Source organism: Acomys minous (assembly GCF_964271855.1).
Source record: "Acomys minous genome assembly, chromosome: 9".
NCBI lineage: Eukaryota > Metazoa > Chordata > Mammalia > Rodentia > Muridae > Acomys > Acomys minous.
The window spans coordinates 12813858-12823715 of NC_140490.1; positions in this window are offsets into that span (position 1 = coordinate 12813858).

Genomic DNA, 9858 nt, shown 5'->3' on the forward strand with positions numbered 1-9858 from the left:
AGAGATTTGACATAGTAATTTAGGTAGAAGGGAAGCCATGCAACCCAAACCACAGAGGGAAGAAATGAAAAGAAAAAGAACAAACAAAAGAAACCCTGAATAAGAAGAGGAAATTGTAGCAATTAGATAAAAGTTACAGAGAAAATAATAATAATAATAATAATAATAATAATAATAATAATAAAGCAATGAAGTCAGGCGGTGGTTATGCACTCCTTTAATACCAGCACTTGGAAGGCAGAGGCAGGCAGATCGCTGTGAGTTCAAGGCCAGGCTGGTCTACAAAGTTAGTCCAGGACAGCCAAAGCTACACAGAGACACCTTGTCTCAAAAAAACAAAACAAAAACAAACCCCCAAAATCCCAATGAAACCAAAGTTTAGTTGTTTGGAAATATAACAAAATATAAATACTTTTCCTTAAATGGAGCAAAGACAAAAAGAGAACAAAGCCAAACCACTGAAGGCAAGAATGAAAGGAGAAAACACTACTATTGACCCATGTGAGGGAAGGCAAGGAGGGATGCTGGGAGCTGAAGGTCAGCTTCAGGAGAAATTTGCTTGTGACCTGTGGTGTAGCTTCACCATGTCCTGTTCCTCAGCATGATGCACTGTAGAGCAATGCTGAAAGGACAACCACAGCCCATCACCAAGATGCCCTAGGTTTCCCACTGATCTGACTAGGTGAAGGGGGACAGAAAGAACAGAAGGGCAGTGGAGGAAGCATCCAAGGGCAGCATGGGTAAGGACAGTATTGGAAATGGGTTGTGCTGGGAAGTGTATCGTGAGTCCCAGTTATCTCCAAAGTAGAATGTGGCCTTTCCTCTGGTGCTCTGCACTCTACTGCTGAGGTTGGAGAAACCAAAAACTCCTCTAGTTCTAGAAGTTTTGGGATGAGAGTAAAGACAATGGTTGAAAGTCATGAGGGCTTAAGTAACAAATGAAAGAGAGTGGGTGGTTTGTCCTGAGTCAGGATAAGAATAGGACCGAGATCACAGAAGCCTTGTAGGCTAGGGAAGGATTTGGCTCTTAGTACTAAACGCATCTGAATGGCATAGAAGCTGAAGTAATTCAATATAAGTTTTGGCATTTGGACCAAAGTAGAGTCTTTGGTTAGCAGAGTAGGTACACTGAGATCAGCTAAAGGCTATTGATTGAAACCCATGTGGAAGACAAGGGTAGCTTGTTCCATGAAGTTGGCAGTTGGAAAAACACTGGAAGGTGATGAGGCTCACAGGAGAGGAATATGACCTCAGCCCTGTTATGGTGCAGCTGACATATCTCTGTGACAGCCAAGTGGGGGTGTTGAGAAAGCAATTGGATGTGGAAGTCTGGAGCTCAGAGAAGCCTGAATGGGAAGGATACAGAGTCCTCGCTATAGAGCAGATTGTCATACTGTGTACTGTATTCCATTTTCAAAAAGAAAAAAGTATAGAAGAAACAAGGGCCTTGACTGAGCCTTAAGGATCTGTAATGTTATTACCATCTTGGTGAGGGGACACCCAAGAGACAAAGATCAAGTATCCGGAGTAGAGTGGGGAAAGCTGAGAATGTGGTTGTTTAGACATAAAGAGAAGAAGTTATAGCAAGAAGAAGAAAGTCAAGAAAGACGAAAGACAAGGGTTTGAAAATGCCCGCTGTATTCATCGACCCAAAGCAAGAGCTGTGTAAGCAAGGGAAAAGAATAGAAGCCAGGCTAGAAACAAAAAGTAAAAACTATTCAGGAAGAAGAAAATAAGGTGATATAATGATCCACCCATAACTGTGCGTATGCTTAACTAAGCCACGATTAGCTGGGCAGATTACCTGAGAAGGATCAGTTGAATAAATGAGAAAGACACCAGTGATGAACAGTGCAGCCTTCTCAGAGGAGGAGATAGACAGACACCCATGATGGGCAGGACGCTGGGAAGGACAGCATGGAGGACTGTGTGGGACTAGTGGCAGAAACTGGAAGAGATTTCTTGACCACAGAAGCAGCTCTGCAGATAACAAGATGTGAGATGGCCAGAAAGTTGAGAAGAATGGAGATTTGAAACACTAGTTGAATTTTAATGAAGGGGATTGCAAATGGCATGTGGATGCTTGAGATGCTATTAAGCATCAGAGAAATGCAATCTAAAAGCACAGAGAAAGCTGCTTCCAGGAAAATGGGACTAGATGTACTATTTTCTATTCCTCCTCCTAAGTACAACTGAAAAAATCTAGAGCTTTTGTATATAAACTAGGAAGACCAGAAGCCAAAGACGAGGTAGGCACCTCAGAGGCCTTAGCACAGAGGAGTGACTGCCTTGAGCATTCGTGTTGCCTCATGGACCCCAAATCTGGGAAGAAGACAAAAATTCACTATTCCACTCAAGATACTCAATATAGACCTGAAGAAAAAAAGTGAATCACAGACCAGGCATGGTGGCGCACGCCTTTAATCTCAGCACGTGGGAGGCAGAGGCAGGCGGATCTCTGTGAGATCGAGGCCAGCCTAGTCTACAAAGTGAGTGCAGGACAGCCGAGGCTACACAGAGAAACCCTGTCTTGAAAAGCCAAAAGAAGAAGAAGAGGAGGAGGAGGAGGAGGAGGAGGAGGAGGAAGACAAGGAGGACGAGGAGGACGAGGACGAGGAGGAGGAGGAAGAGAGTCGCAGTAAGAACCTGGTGTCTTAAATCAAACAAACAAAACCAAGCCAGCCTAATAAAGCAGAAAACATTTAGATTAAAAACTTCACATGGGACTGAGGATGTAGGCCAATTGCTGACTAAAGTGCTTGCCTGGCATTCACAAACTCCTGGGTTCTAGGTCAGCTCTGCCTAAATTAGGCATGGTGGTGCATGCCTGTAATCACAGCACCTGGGAAGTAGAGGCAGAAGGATCATAAATTCAAGTTCAAGGTCATCCTCAGCTACTTAGCAAGTTTGAGGTTAGCCTGGGTACTTGAGATCCTGATTCAAAAAGGAAAAGAGTTCCCCTACTTCAGCCAAACATTATTAAAAGGGCTGTGGCTTGCAACACCAGTTAAGATAGCAAAAACTGAATAGGGAGAGCAGGGTTCAACTCTCAAGGCTGTAACAAGGCATGGACACCCTGATGAGAGGATGCTGGGCCAATTCAAGCAGCGATGGAGACCCATTCTCAACAACCAATAACGAGTTCATGTCAGATTGCCAGCAGATGCTACGGAAGACTTGCCTTCCATTCCTACCTGGAAGTAATAAGGGGTCTTCCCTCACCTCAGGCATCAACAGAGGCACTGTAGGAAGCCCAGACTCCCACCTGGAAGCAATGAGGCAGACAAAGTCACTTGTCAGAGCAATGCAATGGAGAACCAGCTGAGACAGACAATGTAAGGGAGACCCAGGGTCATATCATGCAAACATGCCCAGGATTTAATTGAAAAGTATGCACCTTGTTTATTTTTATTTTGTTTAATTAATTAATTAATTAATTATTTTTGAGACAGAGTTTCTCTGTTTAGCCTTGACTGTCCTGGACTTGCTTTGTAGACCAAACTGGCCCGGAACTCAAAGCGATCCGCCTGCCTCTGCCTCCCGAGTGCTAGGATTAAAGGTGTGTTCCACTATGCCCAGCTGAAAATTATACACCTTGCTATGAATCCCAAACACCTTCTGCTAAGTGAAAAACTCCAACCGATGCCAAAGGAAGAAAAAAAGATGAATCATCTAATGATGATTTTAAAGTATCTCTGATTTGTTTTTAAAATTGAGACAGGGTCTCACTCTGTAGAATCCCACAGTGGCCTCAAACTCATAGTAATTCTTTTGCCTCAGCCTTCCTTGTATAGAAATTATAAACACGACCATCCACCCCACCTATCCCAGTTGGCTTTTAAAAGAATTTAAGAGCTGGTGAAATGGCTCAGCTAGTAAAGGTGCTTGCGTCATGAGACTGACGACCTGACCTGATCCCTAGAATTTACATAAAAGTAGAGGGAGAAAACTGACTACAAAAGTTGTTCTCTGACCAGTGCAATGGTATGGATGTACATGCATGTGCACAAAAGTGTGAACACACACACACACACACACACACACACACACACACACACACCCCAAAGAAATCTTCAAAAGACTTAATAAGAAATTCTGAACACACCAAACTGGATGAAAAGAACCAAAAATATAGCCAAAATGATTTTATTTTTTAAAAAACACATAAATTTTGGTGCTGGAGGGATGGCTCAGAGGTTAAGAGCACTGGGTATTCTACCAAAGTTCCAGAGTTCAATTCCCAGCAACCACATGGTGGCTCACATGGTGGCTCACAAGCATCTATAATGAGATCCAGTGCCCTTTTCTAGCATTCAGGCATACACCAGGCAGAACATTGAATACATAATAAATAAATACTTAAAAATACATGGTTCTATAGTAGAATGAAGAAGATAGAGAAGTTCGTAAGGAAAGGAAAGGGAATGCCAGATAAAGGAGACCTCAGAGTAGAGAAAACAATTGGGGACAACCTGTGTTATCCACTTTGTTGTGGATATCCATCCACATTATCCACAGAAGCGTGCAGGATGATGAAGAATAAATCCTCCAAGCAGCAATCCTAAGTATGTACAGTACTTAGTAATAAAGCTGCCAAAGGTTTGAAAAAAGCATGATAAAGCAGAAAAGACTAGAAGAATATGAAATTATAGTTGGAAACTGTAATACCACTTCCAAATAACTGTGAAGACAGCTAGGCAGAAAGTCAGCCAGAATCCGTAACTCAGCACGTGCAAACGACTTCATCTGTGGTGGTCTGGATGGGAATGGTGTCATAGGTTTGGATATTTGGTGCCCTAAGCCTACAAGAAGACCACTAAGGCTGGCGGGTCTGGACCCAGGGGGGCCGGCACAAACTGCTGTACCAACCAAGGATAGTGCGTGCAGTAAACCTAGAGCCCCTATTCAGATCTAGCCAGTGGACAGCACATTCTCCACAGCTGTCTCGGACATGAACTCCAGTGCCCTGTATTTGACCACTTCCCTTTGGTGAGGAGGCCGGTGGCACTCAGAGGAAGGGGAAGCAGGCTATCTGGATGAGACTTGATAGGCTGTGATCATATGGTGGGGGAAGAGGTCCCCTTCCGGCACAGGTCTAGGGGAGGAGAATAGGGTGAAAGAGAGAGGGAGGAGGAAACGCGAAGATACAAGTGAGGGGATAACAATCGGGATGTGATCTGAATAAATTATTTAAAAATTTTAAAAAGCATGCATATTGGAAGAAAGAAATGATGCAATGGTTTAATTTGAAAAAGAATTTTACATACTGTTTAAAGCTTTCCACTTCTAATGACTTAGGAAGAAATACTTGAACAAGCATGTTATTGTGGCATTTAATATATTTGTTTAGTAAATACATAATTCGTTTTCCACTTTTTATATGGATTCACAGAAATAACTATCCTAAATGCATAAAAGGTTTCACAATGGAGCAAATTATGGCATTTTTTAAAAAAGAAAAATGCAAATCTTTCTCCTTACTCACAGTTGCCTGTGAAGTGGTTGCGTCTCCTGCACAACATCATGCCTGCCCTGAGATTTTTGGGGACAGCCAAGAATGTAAAAAAAAAAAAAAAAAAAAAAGGGATGAAGAAGTTCATTAAGCACCAGTCAGACTGATAACAATAGGAAACCCAGAGGAATCCTGTCTGCTGTTACACAGCGTGGATAGGGTCGAAGACACCCAGAGGCCACGGTGCCGCTAAGGTGAGCAAGACTGTGGGAGGGAGATGGGAGAGGAAGAGAAACACAACAGTGTGTGCACAAGGAAGAGAGGTGGCACAGGAGACAATGGGTGGTGAAGAGCAGCCCAATGTGAGTAGCCTGGCCTGCCACTTGAAGCTATAATGATGTCCCGGCTGTGCTGCTACCGAGGACTGTGTCTGGGTCTGTGGCCTTGAGGCAGAGGTCTGCATCCATGTCCCTGGCTCAAGTTACTATGAAAGGCCATGTGGACATATCCGGTATGGGCTGTGGCATCAGGCCGTGTTGATGTCCGAGGATTGGGCAGACCTGACCCAGAGCTGGCCCTGAGGATGTGAGAGCAGGAAAGCTGCTAGAGCACATGAAGGGACCAGTCTTGCAGAACCAAAGCTGCAGCATCTCCATAGCAACAACAGGGGATCCGAGAGGAGTCCTGGGGAGAATCCAGGATTGATAATGTAGCAGAAGACAGAGGCCTCAAACCAGAACAATGACTCTTGGCAATGAACATTTTTGAGTAAGGCTGCTTGGGCAAAAGGGTATACTGTGTGACACACCATGACACCCATAGATAGCTTCCATGGTGAGATGGTTTCTTTCTTATTTTTGTTTTATGTTTTCTTTGTAGGAGAGTGTTCCAATGGCAGAGAGTGGATAAAGTAGGACAGGGAAATGAATGGGGTTAGTGTGCATGGTGTAAAATTTACAAAGAATCAGTTAAAAAAAGAAAAGTTAAGTGTAACTAGCCCAAACCAAGAGGAATGGAGGGCAGGGTTGTAGAGGTTTCAAGGATAGTGAGGCCAGTGCTGGTTACGTAAGCAACGAGGGTAGCAAAGCATATATTGCCAGGTGGCTTTCGGAACTTCCGGTCCCCAGTGTGGAGGAGCTGTAAGTGCTCCTGATGTGCAGCAGATCTTACTGCGCTGAAGTCACTCACAATGCTTCCTCCAGAACCACAAAGCCACCTGGGGAAAAGCAGCAGCACCTCTGCCTGCCAGCCCCTGATTCCAGCGCCAGGCTTCACACTGAAGGAAAGGATGGCTCATGAGCATGTTTTAATTGCGCCTAAATAAAACCAGAGAACGGCACTAAAAATGTAATGTGCGATTATCTTCCCACCTAGTAACCACACTCCACACTCCTTGGTATTTATCCCAAAGAGCTGAAGACTACTGTGTACACACACACACACACACACACACACAAACACACACACAAACACACACACAAACACACACACACACATACACACAAACACACACACACAAACACACACACACAAACACACACACACATACACACACACACACACACACACACACAGAGAGAGAGAGAGAGAGAGAGAGAGAGAGAGAGAGAGAGAGAGAGAGAGAGAGAGAGAGAGATCCAGCATGCTCACCCACACACAAACAACAAAGAGAAGAATAAACTGTTGATATACACACCCTACCTGGATGACTCTTCAGAGAATTGGGCTGAGTGGGAAAACTCTGCCATAAAAAGTTACAAATTTTATGCTTCCAATTTATGCATCAGTTCTCAAATGACAGTATTTTTAGAGATGCAGGGCAAGGTGGTAAGTGTTCAGAGACAGGGACTAGAAAGGAGGTGCATCTATAAACAGACAAAGGACATCCTTGTAATGCTGGAGAATGCATGAGACTGTACAGTGATGACTTGTATAGAACTCAAAATGCAAATTAGGACAGGTGTGGTAGAAATCTGATAGGATCAGCGAATTCTATCTGTGTTGAAATGCTGTGATATAACAAAACAGTATCAACAAAGAAAATCAGTCATCCAAGCAGGTGGCCCATGCCTTTAATTTCAGCACTCGGGAGGCAGAGGCAGGCAGATCTCTGTAAGGTCCTGTGAGGCCAGCTTGGTCTATAGAGCACAGGACAGCCAGGGCTGTTACACAGAGAAACCCTGTCTCAAAATAAAGTGTGGGGGGGGGGCGGTGCTGGAGAGGTGGCTCAGCAGTGAAGAGCACCGGCTGCTCTTCCAGAGGTCCTGAGTTCAATCCCTTGCAACAGCAAGGTGGCTCACAACCATCTATACTGGAATCTGATGCCCACTTCTGGCATACAGATGTATATGCAAATGGAGCACTCATACATAAAATAAGTAAATAAAATTAAAAAAAAAAGAAAATTGTCAAAGTCAGTCCTCACTCTCCACATAACTGTGGAGAATGTCCTGTCCATTGAGTAGATCAGAATAGAGGTTTGATGTTTACTATTGTAATGTCCTTGGTTAGTGCAATAGTTTGAGCAGACCCCCCTGGACCCAGATCCACCCATCATGATGTTCTTCTTGTAGGTTTCTAGGACCATCTGAATCGTTCTCTTTCCCCATCTCTTATATTTCTCTTACCTAGTGTCTCAGCAGGATGTCCTCATATCTATCCCAATTTCCTGGTAAGTGAAGACATGAACTCTGGTGCTCCATATTTGACCACCTCCCATTGGTGGGAAGACCTGGTGGCACTCAAAGAAAGAGTAAGCAGGCTACCAAGATGAGACTTGATAGCCTATGACCATATAATGCAGTCATAGACCTAGGGGAGGGGAATAGGGTGAAAGTGGGAGGAATGGGAGGATACAAGTGATGGCATAACAATTTAGTTGTAATCTGAATAAATTAATAAAATTTAAAAAAAAAAGAAAATCGTTCAGAGTACACTGAAGATGTCTGTATCACTTTTAGGATTATGTGTGAATCTATCTACATAACAGAGGGCTGGGGTTTGGTTCCCTGCACCCATATAGTATTTCACAACCACCTAAAACTCCAGTTCCAGGGAATCTGACCTTTTTCTGGACTCTTAAAGCACGAGGCATATATGTGATGTGCATATATATTTGCAAGTGAAACACATGCACACAATTATAAAATAAATAAACATAGGAAGAGACGAGAAAAAGAAGGACTTGGGAGACTACTCATGAGTTAAGCGAATTTTCTGCTAACTCACAAGGACTACAGTTTGGATCCTCCCACCCACATGGGGCAGTTCACAGATTCCTGTATCTCCAACTCCCAGGGCTCCAAAGTCCACTTCTGACCTGTGTGTGCATGCATTCACACAGCCGCACACAGAGATGCATGCATACATACATACATACATACATACATACATACATACACACACATAAATAAAATGTTTGGGGAAAAATAGCTCTGTGTGTTGGTTGAAAGTCAAGAAGCCTACAGCCCCTTAATTCTGGTGAGGTCAAAGAACACTGGGATTTAAGGGAAATGAAAGCTGGGGTAAAGGGTGTGTCAGGCAGGGAATTTAAACTACACGATGCAGATGGACTGTACTGGAAATCACGACAAGGTGATGTGGACGAGAAGTTTATGGCAACATGCCAAGAAAGTGACAGTCCCACATATCGGATGCTGAAATAACAAATTGTACGTGCAGACAACAGAAAGATGAAGAACGAGACTGTGGACAAAGAGCCTAGCGCTCTGGCCTGTGACAGTACAGCAGTTGGCTTGGCAAACAAGAAAACGTGTCTCAGGGGAGGGAGGGAAGAATGGGAGGATACAAGGGATGGGATAACCATTGAGATGTAACATGAATAAATTAATATAAAATAAAATAAAATAAAAAAAGAAAAGGTGTCTCAGAATCCTTTCCTTGCTTCTTTTGGGTTGGGCACAATAGACTGGTTAGGGGGTCCCATCACAAATAGCTGTTGTGTCGGGCATGCCTCTACAGATGTGCTTTTCTACATAGAACACACACTATAAATAGATGGAACAATTGATCCTGTTGATAAGGAAGTCTGCACTCAGCATTTTGTCTGACAGGCAGCTACCTCCGTTAGCAGAGGAGTGTGTGTTCTACTTGAGAGTCCCTTGAATTTATATAGTTAATTTGGGGGCCGGGGGGAGTAAAAGGGAGAGTATAGTGTCTGTTTTATGGGATAAATATTTATCAATTGCTTGTCTTGAGCCTCCATGCTAAAATTTTGAAAGGCAAGCAGTCTGTAATGTCAAAACACCTTCCTTGGGACTCACCTGATCACCTGTTCCTGTTATATTTTGAAGACATCAGGTATTGAGAATCAGAAACAAATGATTTGATATATCCATACATCTATCTCTTCTCTTTTTTCACTTCCAAAAGGAAGCGTTTAGATC